Here is a 13021-nt window from a genome sequence, read left to right as displayed (position 1 = left end):
GCCACTGCCTTAACTATTGTTGGACTCTAGACTCTTTATTTTCTGCTTTACGCATTAACCCAGACCAGTCGCATCTGCTCCTAGTTTCAGTCAGCATCTGCATGCTGCTGACTTTCAAACTGATGTCTCCTGGATCTCTCTCTTGAGCTTCAGACCCACATATGTAACAGTCAGTTGGACAGCACCGAGACATGCCATTGACAACCTGTGATTATCTTATGCAATTTTTCACATTATTTCTTCAACCTCCCCTAAATATTCTTGTTGCTCTCCCTGTGTTTACTATTTGTGTGGATAGTTATAAGAGTAGGAATTTCAGCTTCCTCCCCTATTCCCCTCCTTCTCTCAGTGACTCTGTCTAATCAGTCATTACACTTAGTTTCTACATTTTAATGTCTCTCTCATTTATTGACTTTTCTTCATTTCCACTGCCATTTCCTGGTTGAAGCTACCATTATTTCTTGCCTAGACTGGTTTCTCTACAGAGTCTTGCTCCCTTCCAATCCTCTGCACAGCAGCTGGAGTGAGCATTTTGAAACACACAATCAATGATGACATTTCTTTGCGTAGAACCCTTTAAGGGTTCTCCTTGCTTTGGGGAAGAAGCCAAATGCCTTTGCCCAGACCACCAAACCTTCATGCTATACCCATGCCTTACCTCTCTGAACTCATGACTCCTTATTCCTTTCCACTTTTATGCTGCTATTAATGTATAGGGAATTGTTGGTAGTCCCCAACTTCATGTTCTCATCTGCACCCACCTCTAGCTGCACTAAAATGTTCTGTTTTCTTGTCTGGTTGCCCAAATAGTTCCTAAGCTTCCCTGGGTGCAGGGAAAACTGTGTCTTGATCACCACTTGTACATATAGACTTTTACACAATGTCTGTTGTCTCTATAACAAATATTATGCCTGCCTTCTACGTTACAAATGTCATGGAGCTTACATTGTGGTGGACTCAATATTTATGGAATGAAAATAGATTCTTAATTATTTTGTATATGGGCTCAGAGAGGTTTGATAATTTATCAAGAATTACCAAAAAAATGTGACCAAGGCTGTGTTTGATCCAAGTTTACTTCTCTAAAGCTCATATTCTTCCCGCACTAATATGTGTTCAGCTTCTACACAAAGATGCTTTGTGAGGAGACTATGATAAATATGCCATTTAAAGCAAACTCCCCTAATGCTTTGAAATATTTTCTAGGCTATCATGGATTTCCTGTGTTTTTTCCTAATTAGTCTATGATCTCTAACTAGCTTATAAAATAGCAGTAAGGTTGTGTTCATCTGAAAGCAAAACAGTTGGTCATTTAAACCATTTTAGTAGAAAAGAAATAAACAACTAAATTTTGGAGAGACATCAGTTTTCTTTTCAAATACTTTAGCGTTAATGTGGGCAAAGCCTTACGCTCCGCAGTGTTTTTTTTCCTCCTTACACTTGCACTTGGAATTTGAAAGTGTGGTTTTTCTAGTACTTCACTTTCACAAATTATACAAAAGATTAACTATAGGTCACAAGAACAGGCAGCTATAGGAGCCACGTTAAGTAAAGTAAACAAGTGGAGATGGCTCTGTGTAATAAATACAACAGCATATATATATATATATATATATATATATATGCATGATGATAAATGTATGTTGTGCTGATTTTTAAAAGAAATGCAAGACTCTGCGGGTGGAGGGAAGAGATGAGTGCCGAAATGATTGGCCAAAAAGAAAGAAAGAAAGACCCTATTCTGGGGAATAGAACAGACGAAATAGAAGAATTTCAGTGGATTCTAATTCTGCTGGGGTCAGATTAAGGAGAAAACCTTATCTTGGGGTGGCACCAGATGACTACAGCAACCATGCTGAACTGGAGCCCAGGGCTGAGTATATTCTCTCTGTGAGGTGCTTCCTCTACAGGTTGAAGAAAAGCAAAGGAATGGGTAGAAAAATCCACTCCTAAGTGAAATGAGTCACTTAGTAACAAGTTCATTCTCAAACCTCTGTGCAATCTGTGTGCTCCAGCATCGCACAGTTGGTGGTTACTGTCAACATTTGGGAGAATAACAACCCCCTGACCAAGAAGGTGTCATTGTCCCTTTGCAGAGGGGCTGAGGGGTAGACCAAATCTAGAGGCTTCCCAGAGAGCTCCTTTACCTAGGGGTGAGACCTCAGAAGTCTGAATGGTGAAATGAAATAACTACATAACTTTATTTAAAAAACACCATTTTTTTTCTTTTAGCTGAGTGGTGTTTGGTTTTCTGATGATTTCAATTGAAAAAGCCCCAACTTTTCAACTGTCTGTTAAACTTATAAAAGGTTGTTTAACCTTATCCAAAATAAGAGAAACAGAGATGCTATTTTTCACTTATCAGATTAAAAATCTGAACATTCAATAATGTACTATGTTGGACATGCTGTGAGGAAGTAGGTACCCTCATACCTATCTGATGAAATATAAGTTGGTTGCAATGTTTATGAAGGGCAGCGTGGGACTATTTGTTAATGTTAAAAATGTGTGAACTTTTGCCCCAGCAAATCCACTTCTAGAAATTTATTCTGCAGATGTACTTAACACGTCTGAAAAACATCATATGGATGAAGTTATTCATTACAGTATTGTTTGTAATAATAAGAGATATGAATCAACCTCTTGAGAGAGATGAATAAGCCTATCAAGAGGTTAAATGAAGTATGCCACATCCATATGTGGAGTACTATAAAGATATTTTTTAAAACTCAAGCATTTTAATTTCAACGTGTTATATTTCTAAGATATGTTGTTTTGCTAATCAATTTTATGCTATCATTTGTATAAAAGGGGAAGAATATATTCATATATATGTAAATCTCTGGAAAGATATGCAAGGAACTAATGAGTCATTACATATTTGGGAAGCAGGCATGGGAATTTAGCAGATGGGGACATGTTTAGAAGGGAGAATTATTTTTTAGTGAATATCCCTTTATTCTTTTTATTTTGGAGCCATGTAAATATAATTACTTACTCAAAAATTCAATAACTTTATTTTAAAGAAAAGAGTAACATCCTAACTAATTCGCTGGGACAAGGACATGTGGAGAGATCCTGGCACTGGACTGTTGACAATGTATATTGACTAACCAGGCTTCTTCAGCCTTCTAGAATTTCTGGTCTATTGTAGCTCTGAAAGATCAGGGCTGCAGTGCTTAAAAGAAATATTCCTTGATTAAGGTGGTGCCTACAGGACACATGGAGAAATTTTTGTTACTTTGTTCCCCTTTTAAAGGCAGGGAAATTTAGAATATACGGTTGGGGATTGTGAGCATGGATTTCCCTTTGCTGCTGTTAGAAATAGAAATTTTGATGTAAGCACCTAAATCAAAGCCATTTTAGAGAGCAGATTGAGATGGCAGTGTGCAAAAGAAGGAAACATACCCGGATTCGGACGCTCCCCCTGTCTCTCATACCAAAGGTCCCTAACCTCTTCAAGCCCTGCTTTCCTCACTTACAGAATGTGGATAACATTACCTTCCTTACCAATGTGTTGCTTTTAAAGCTCACGGCTAGTAGAGGTCAGTGATGTCCAGTCCCTAAGACAAGCTCAGTTCCCCCTGAGCACAAACCAACAAAGACCACCTCAAAAAAAAAAAAAAATCTTTCTAGAGAAGAAAACCAGAATGGCCAGATTATATCACTCAGGCACTCAAAGACATATTATGAGTGATGTTCTAGTTGCCACTGTTGTTTTTCTCATTTTCTGCATTTGCAATAGAGTTTTTTTTTTATTATAATGATACTGTCCTTTCTCTGTTGGTGAATAGTCTGGGTATTGCTTGAGGGTGATTGATGTTATGATTTACTATAAATTATTATAGTATTTTATGTATAGTAAATGTAATATTTACTATAAATTACTGTAATTCCTATACTTAGAAGGAGCCAAGGCTATATTCGACCAAGAACCCGTATCACCTACATATATCCCATATTTGAAGACTAGATTGCCTTCTTCTAGAAAGAGGGTGAGTGATTTTTAAATGTTTCCATAGACATGAGCATCTCTTGAGATGTACATATGGTAAGAAGGATAAGCGTCATACTGTGTACTCATTTCACTCCTCATTCCTTTTCCTCTCTCTTATACAACTCTAATTTTCCTCAAGAAAGTCATAACCCTAATCTCTGAATCTTAACCCCAACCCTCAGTCCACATAGTATGGGTAAAGTTGACTCCACCCCTGGCTCAGAAAGAAAAATTTGGCTCAGACCTGGACGATCAGACCACTGTAATCTTTATATCCAGTAAAATGAACATGCAATCCAATTCAAGTTAATGATAAGAGAATCTGGTTCAGAGCTTTTTGCTAAACTTGGAGCTAGGAGGTTATAAGTCTGAAACTGCCGGGGGTCACCACCTGAAAGAAGCCTGTTGAAGATAGAAGCTGGGGCAGAGGGAGAGATCTAGAAATCCAAGCACATCCATGCCCAGTTATGTGAATAACAAATTTCTGCTTTTTTTGCTTCAGTTACTGTGAGTTGGGATTTCTAAACTTTGCAAGTGAAAAAATCTCAACTAAATGCAGTGGATCTTCAATAAGTGAAAAGATGCTTAATCTCACTTAAAATATAGGAAATACAACCACACAGACTAGTTTTCGACTATTAGATTTGCAAATATTTATCCAATACCTTGATAACTCACTGTAACTGACCAATTCATGGAGAAATAGGAATTCTCATACTTTGTTGGTGGGAGTGTTAAGATGATACAATCCATGTAGCAGGTAATTTGGAAATGTTTATCAAAATTGGAAGTGCATTTACCTTTTAGCTCAACAATTTCACTTCTAGGATTTATTCTACAGATATACTTGTACATATAAAATGAGGGAACATTTATTCATCACAGCATTGTTTGAAATAGGAAAACATCAATGTAAATGTCTATCAATAAGGACTGAATAAATGAAAAATACGGTACATCCATATAGGGGAGTATATGAAGCTGTAAAAAGGAATGAGGAATTTCTTTTTGTGCTGATAAGAACACATCTTCAACATATGTTAAGAGAAAAGATTTTAAGTGCAGACTCTTGTGTAAAAAATATGTATATAAATAGGGCTTAAAGGAAATATCTTTTCCTGTTTGCTTGTATATGTGTGGATATCTCAGGAAAGATAGAAGAAACACTGAGAGGAGTAGTTATCCTTGGGAAGGGGCAGTGGAACACTGGAAAAGGGGATAAGATTGGGAGGGAGGTTTTTTTCACTATATAACTTTCATTTTACTGTATTTAATTTGTTTTGGAACTACGTAAACTCTTCATAAATATTTTCAATGTATATGTTTTAGAAAGAAAGACACGATAACAACATAGCAGAATTTCAGAACTCTAAATTACATGTGAGGTGCCAGCACGAAATGTCAGTTGCATAAACTGAAAGAGCAGATTTTCTTCCATCCTCCAGAATTTCATCCTTAAAGTAACCTGTGCAGCACAGCTGAAAAGAGGCAGCCCGTGGTCATGGTGGCACCTACAGGCCACATTGAGAATCTTTCATTTGTTTCTTTTTTTATTCTGAGAGTCCGTGGTCAGGCATGGATAGGGGTGGTGATTGATTTTCCACTGGACGTCTTGGACAAAAGTATTTTGTTAATCACTGTATATTCGAGTATCGGATGATACACCTAGATACAAATACTGTCCCTAACATTTACCATCTGTGTAGCTTTAGGCAAAAGCATGTATATCTTTTAAAAGCCATAGTTTCTTCACTTGTAAAATGTGGATGATCTCGACATTATTGTATTGTTGCTTACTAATATTTTAAGTGAATTGTGTCGCATAAGGAATCCTGATGCTTCTCCCGCAGTGGCGACCCTGGGCTTCTGAACCTGCATCAGCAAGAGGTTACATGCTAAATAAATGCAGCCCACAGAAGGGGCTATGAGGATGCAGTCCAGAAGCCCCCCTGGCCAGCAAATGAAGGGAGACTAGGGAGAGGGAAAGAGCGAGAGAAGGAGAGAGAAAGCAAGTGAGGGCATCCTCAGTTGAACCCTCTTGTCCAGGGACCCTGAAAGCTCTGAATTTACCCCCAACTTTTCAGTTGTAAAGACAATAAATCCCTTTTTTTAAGCCAGATTGAGGGGTTTTGTTTTTGTTTTGGTTGTAATTGAAAGACCCCCAGTCATTTCTAATGCTGCATATTAAAAGTTGCTTAACCTCAATCATAATAAAAGTATGAATTTTAAAATGACATAATGTTTTCCCCCTATTACATTGATAAAAAATGAAATTAAAATTGATCACGTATTATGTTGGCCAAACTGTGGGGAAATATTTTATTTTACTAGTGAGGATGTGAATCCCTAAATAAGGTAAATGAGACGTATTTGTTAAACTGCCAATACATGTATCTTTTGACCCATAATTACGCTATTGTGTGATTTGTCCTACAGATACATAGCCTCGCTTGCAAAATGAGGCATGGACAGGGTTATTCAGTGCAGCATTGTTTGGAAGTGCAAACAAAAGGAATCAAAGTAAATGTTCATCACTGGAGAATCGGTTTCATTCACATCGTGGAGGATTCTAAATCTCTTAAATGAATAAATTTATTTAGGACATGATAATGGAAATCTTCCCATAATATATATAACTATGTAGAAGAAAAAGAGAAAAGGAACAGAAAAATGTGAATAGCTGCCTATAACTGTCATTAAAAAGATGAGAAAAGGAATTTGTGTTCATATTTATTTGAATATGTATTAAAATCTCTGGAAGAATAGACAAAAAAAGAATTACCATCATAAAGGCTACACAGAGGAAATTGCTGGATAAGAGACAGGGATAGAGGGGGATTTTTTTTTTTTAAATAAGATTTTTTTGTACATTTTAATTTTTGAAACCTGTAAATGTATAACCAATTCAAAAATGAAAAATTTCGGAGGAAAATAACTCTAACTTATATGATGGAGCTATAGAACTTTAGACTTGTGAGTGAGGGGGGTCCTTAGAATTATATTTAGGCAGGACTCCATCTTCTAGAATTTCTGCTCCTTTCCAGCCTTAAGAGGCAGACTCCAGAGCTGGAAAGAAATATCCTGTGGTTACAGCGGCACCTACAGGAAAAGCAGAATATTTCAGTTTGTTTCTTTATGCTTTCTGGGAGGGGAAGGTCGGGGTGTGGAAGGGGACATCAGAAGAGTGTAGCAGGGCACAGGTGAGGAATGGTGATTTTTCCCATTAGAATTGCTAGTTACTGTGAACGTAATTTTTCATAAAATCATATTGCAAACTTAGACCTTAGAGCTGGTTACAAATAGTGGCTTTGTCACTCAGGTTCCTCCCCACCTACTGTATGACTGTACGTAAAAGCACTTAACATTTCTGAGCCAGTGTCTACTCTTGGAAAGTGAGAAATATGCTGTCTATATTGCAGGTTAATGCCTCACAGTGTTTTAAGAGACTTATCTTGCTAGAGAAACTCAAAATCTGGCAAACAACAGCCTGTGATAATTTAATCCTTAAGGCAATTCTAAGCACCGCAAACCCATTCCAACAGGAAGAGAGCTGCTTATGAGATGTAACCCACAGAAGCGACCTCCTCCTCCAGAGTCTCCAGCTCACAGGGGCTGTGGAAGTACAGAACAAAGGCAACGAATCCAGAGAATGGACCAGAGTGCCAGGGTGGCTGAGAGTCTCGCATTACTGCGCGGTCAGGGACACCTTGCTATTCCTGTCCTCCGTGTGCTGGACCAGAGACCGCTTTGCCATTTCCCACTCTCCTCCTTACTAAATGGATGTTTTGTTGAATTACTCTGTGATTTCTCTGTCCTTTCATGTGTGCCTAATGGTTTTACTGGAACCACAGGTTGCCGGGCCAGGAGGAGCCACATCACGACCTGACCAAGAAGACTGCGCATCACTCAGAAATCTTGAACTTGGAGCGATAACCACCTGAGTTGCTGTGTGGTCTCCCTTTGGGAAGAGGGTGAGTGCAGTTTCACAGCCTGTGATTATAACTTCATTACAGTTACAGGATGGGTGTGTTTTAGGGGATGTGTGTGAATAGTATGTGGATGTTGAGCTGTCAAAGGGGTGATTACGGCACAGATCAGTGGTGTTCACCAGCCAGTGCCTATCCATCCTTCTTCACATAACACACTTTCACCTCTCACAGGACAGCCAGAATCCCCACTCCTCACTCAGTCCATCTAGTTTGGGAGGATTTGGGCCCTATCACATGACTCGGGCCTAGCCAGTCAAAGCACTGCATCCTCCATCCAGTGCAGATCTGTGAGCATCCAGCAGTCTGTATGAGGAGAGGGTCAAGGCAGAAGACAGCTGAGGCAGGAGAGAGAAAGGGAAGGGGAAAGGGAGCAAGTGAGTGAGCCAGACAGAGAGAGAGAAAAAGAGAGAGTGAGAGAGAGAGGGAAGTCACTGGTCTCGGTGACGTTTAAACCTTTAGTTTAAGGCCCATTGGAAATTCTCTGTCTACCTCCAGACTTTTTAGTCATGAGAAAACAAACATCTTCTTGCAGATGCGATGGAGTTGGGCTTTCTATTACTTGAGATCAAAAGGATTCTAACTCATTTAAATGACTCTTAAACCAAAGGAGGTTCAAACTCACTTGTAATAAGAGAAACAGAAAATAAAACTGAGATACTATTTTTTTTCACTCTCAGATTGATGGGCAAAAATCCAAAAACACACTATATTGGCCAAGCTTTGGGGAAATAGACAGTTTCATACATGGCTGGCAGGCGCATAAGCTGGTCCAAGACCCACAGAGGGCAATTTAGAAGTGTCAGTAAACATTGCAAATGCATGTATCCTCAAATACTTTCAGATACATTCACACATATGCAAAATGAACTATATGCAAAGCTACTTATTTTAGCATTATTTTTATTGGCAAAAAATCGACCTACATATTCATTACTAGAGAACCAAGTGGATATATTTAGGTATAGCCATACAGTGAGAATACTCTGAAGCCATAAAAAGAGAGAGAATTTTTTAGGTACTGATATAAAGGATTTCCAATGGAATAATCAAGATGGAGAAAAAATATAGTGAGCTATCGTGCAAGATAAAATAAGGTAGTTTTTAAAAAACATTTTCTTGTCTAGGAATAAAACATACTCTGGAGGTAAAAAATTAACTAACAACTGGTAACTTTTGGCATGGACTTGATGAAATGGAAATTTTTTCAACTATATTCTTTTTTCACTTTTTATTTGTTTTTGAGCCATTATAAATATATGACCTCTTCAAAAATTAAATGAATTACAAATTGAAAAAAAATGCCTGAGCTATTCAGTCCTGAGAGACCTGTGCTGCAAAGCTGAAAATACATGTTCTGTGATGAGGGTGGCACCTGCAGGACAAACTGAGAATTTTTCTTGTTTTTTTTTTTTTTCCCCATTGTTTTCTTCTTCTGACTGACAGAGAAATTTAGTAGGCTGGAAGAAGGGCAGTGAGAATGAATTTCCCACTAGAGTTGCTGGATATGAAAGTTTTGCTAATAATGATAGAGATATTGCAAATAAAACTATTTTAACATAAAGTACACAGGGAAGCAGTATGAAATCGAGGGGTAAAGGTAGACTCTTCTGGTTACAAGTATTGGCTTTGTCACTCCCCAGCTGTGTGGCTTTAGGCAAAGCTGCTTCACCTTTCTGAGCTGTATCTACACTATGAAATGAGAATGATAATACTTACCTTACAGGGGTGTTGCTTCCTAACGTTTCAAGAGAGATTCACGGCCAGAAAAACGTTAAACCCAACAAAGAGTAGCCTGCCTTTGTTCAATCTCCAAAATCATTCCAGCCCCTTGAAACTACCTCTTCAGGAAACGAGATGCTAAACAAATGCAGCCTATAGAAGGGGCATCCTCGCCAAAGGTCCCACCTCAGATGAGGCCATGGGAGGTACAGAGGAGAGAACCTTTGGGAGTGGTCACATTATATGACTAGTGAGCTTACATCCCCTTAGGGTCAGGGGTCTTAGTAAGTATTCAAGGTCAGAGACCACTGTGGGCAGCTTCCCACTCTCCTCTTTTCCAAATGGAAGATTTTATTTCATTTGTCATTCTCTCTCCCTATAAGTGTATAATGTGAGTTACGGTTTTCATTTAATTATAGTTTGCTGGCTACGAGAAGCCCCATTATGACTCAATTGAGAAGAATGCTCATCACCTAGATATTCTGGATTGGAGCAATAACCAGTATATTTATGAGTTTGGGGTTGTTTATCTCATCTCCCTCTGGGATGTAAATGAGCACGGTTTTTATTGTGAGTAGCATAGCTGCATTGTTTTGAAATGGACCTCTTTGAAGATACATGCATGGGTAGAAGGGTGCCCGATCCCGTGACACAGTCCTGGGCAAATAGAGCAGAACATCCTGCTGTCTGCAGTGATGGCCCAAGGACAGGCACGTAGTACAACTGAAGTCACTGAGAGGCAGGCCTAGGTCTTTGTGCTGAACTTGGAGCTGTGAGGATGAACGCCTGGCGCCGCCTGGGGTCACTGCAAGAGGAGAGAACGTCTGAAGAGTAGAGCCAAGTAAAGGGTACATGGAGAGAGAGAGAGAGAGAGAGAGACCAAGAGACAGAGAGAGACTGGGAGAGACAGAGATACAAACAGGCAAAGGGACAGTGAGACAGAGAAGACAGGCTAGGCTTGATGACATCCTATGAGTCCTTGAATCAAGGCATGTCTCTAGATACACTCACTGATTTGTCTTATTTCTTCTCTGTAGCTTAAGCCAGATTGAATTTTCTACCACTTATAATTGAATGAGCTCTTATTAACTTATATGAAAAGATATGTTATACTCCCTTATAAAAAGAGAAATGTATAATAAAACTACACAGAAATAACATTTTTCACCTACCATATTGGCAAAAATCTAAACTTTTGATAGCACATATGTGGACAAGCTGTGGGATGAAAGTCATTCACATACAGGACTACAGAGAATGTAAACGGTTAAAATCCCTAAGAGGGAATGAGAAAATCTATAAAAATTACAACTGTATCCACCCTTTGACCCAGTAAGTCCACTTCTTTGAATTTAGTGTAAACACACACTTGTACCAGAGAAAGAGCAATGGTTATTCTCTGTCTTCTCCTCTGCCCCATTTCTATTTTCACTCCTTTTGGGCCACACTTTTTGGTCCAGGAGGCTGACCTCTATTGAATGTATCACCCTGGCTCCTCTACCCTCTAATTTCGTTTTAGGTTGGATTAATGTAAGGGTAGGTTGTCAGCAAGAGATTGGAAGGGAGAGGAGGAGAGAAGTCAAGATATATTCCACTGACTCCTGTCTTGACAAGAGTGAGTCTGGGAGAGATTTTGTTTCTCTGTCACCACAGCTAATATCAGATGTCCTCTTCCATGCATTGCCATCACCAGAGTCTGATGACATCAGTTCTTCCCCACTGTCCCTGCGGGCCCAATGCTGGTAACAGATTGCTGCTGCAACAGATCCCTGCACTTTCACCATCTCTCTTCAGTCCCCTTAACTCCACCCATCTGTGATGGCTAATTTTATGCTTCAACTACTTGACTGGGCCGTGGAGTGCCCAGATATTTGGTCAAACATTATTCTGGGTGTCTCCGTGAAGGTGTTTTATGATGAAATTAATGTTTAATCAGTGGTCTGAATAAGGCAGCTTCCCTCTATAATGTGGGTGAGCCTTATCCAACCAGCTGAAGGCCTGAGGAGAACAAAAGGCTGACCCTCTACCCCAGGTAAGAGGAAATTCTCCTGCCGAAGTTCTTCAAACTAGAAAACCATCTCTTCCTAGTTCTGCAGAATCTCCTGATCTTCAGACTCAAACAGGGATATTGGATCTGCAGATTTTGGATTTGTCAGTTTCCTTAACCATGCAAGCCAATTCCTTGTAATAAACCTGTCTGTCTGTCTGTCTGTCTTTCTTATTTCAGTTTCTCCGGAGAGCCCTAGCTAATACATCACCCTTCTTAAAATATTTCATTCATTAAATTTTCTTCCATGAAACCCCTTGAGTATGCCATTTGTTTCCTGTGGGGGCCTTGACTGTTATAGTAATTGGTATTAAAAGTGGCTCAAGGAAACTCTCAAAATGGTATTCCTGGATTCCATTGCTCATACCTTTGGTAAGCTCACAGATACCCTCTTCCAGGAGAAAGTAGGATAATAGTAATCCCTGATACGTAGCAATATCTTGATTACTCCAGATACCCCTGTTGTAGGATACTATGCAAGTGGGTGGCAAGGAAGATCAGATGACTAAGGCTCTTCCTAATTGCTCTGGCAGCAGTGGTGGTTGTCATTTGTAACCTGGCTGCTTCTGACTGCTTTGAAGAGCTTACTGAAAAGGGTGGAATTTTACACTTAAGGACTTGAACCTTCAATTCAAGGAACAGAAAATTAATCAAAAAGCCTCAATAGTGGCCTTAAAAAATATTTTCTAAAGGGCACATGTGACCAAAAATTATGTCCAGAGACTAAACGTATGTGTAACACAGAAATAGCACTAGTTCAATGTTCAACCTCTCCAGGTATCATGCCAGTTAAGGCACTAGTTAATGAGGGTGGGTGGGATTCTGAGGCTTAGAGTAGGGATATTTGGAAAACTAAACATGAGGCTGAAAATTTTGAACACTCTAATCTCCCTAAATCTTCCTTGCCTGAGTGAGCAGCCCAGCTCCTTCCCAAGAGAGCTTGACTTGCCTTTCATAAATTTCCTTTGTTGGCTTAACTTAGGACAGTCATCTCACAAGAGGAGCTAGTTCCTCCCCTATCCAGCCTGACCATCCCTTATTTACTTCCAAACTCATAGTGAGAATTAAGTGCCAGCATAGCCCAAAGAAAGAAATGCAAGGTCTTCTGTAGGAGAGAGAAAGTATACTTGCCCATTTGTATTAGCAGGAGTCTAGGAAACAGCACAGGTATTGATTCGAATTGCATTAGGTAAAACATATGGCTGTTTCAGGCCAGATGTATCGATATGAATCCTCACAAAGCACTGTGGTTTAATGTGTTGGTTCAAG

The 13021-nt window shown here is 39.3% G+C and overlaps 1 protein-coding gene across 1 annotated transcript in view; it reads left to right on the top strand.

The window, feature by feature from the left end:
- Nucleotides 1-13021, top strand: part of DYNC1I1 (dynein cytoplasmic 1 intermediate chain 1) — a 377849-nt gene that overhangs the window by 27776 nt on the left and 337052 nt on the right. Inside the window, exon 2 of the mRNA XM_045508648.2 lies at nt 7849-7968. The gene's annotated coding sequence lies outside the window, so the exon portion shown is untranslated. The remainder of the gene's footprint in view (nt 1-7848; nt 7969-13021) is intronic.

This window comes from Camelus bactrianus, chromosome 7 (assembly GCF_048773025.1).
Source record: "Camelus bactrianus isolate YW-2024 breed Bactrian camel chromosome 7, ASM4877302v1, whole genome shotgun sequence".
In the NCBI taxonomy this organism is placed as follows: domain Eukaryota; kingdom Metazoa; phylum Chordata; class Mammalia; order Artiodactyla; family Camelidae; genus Camelus; species Camelus bactrianus.
Note: the sequence above shows the minus strand (reverse complement) of the source record. Positions and strands in the feature narration are given on the sequence as shown.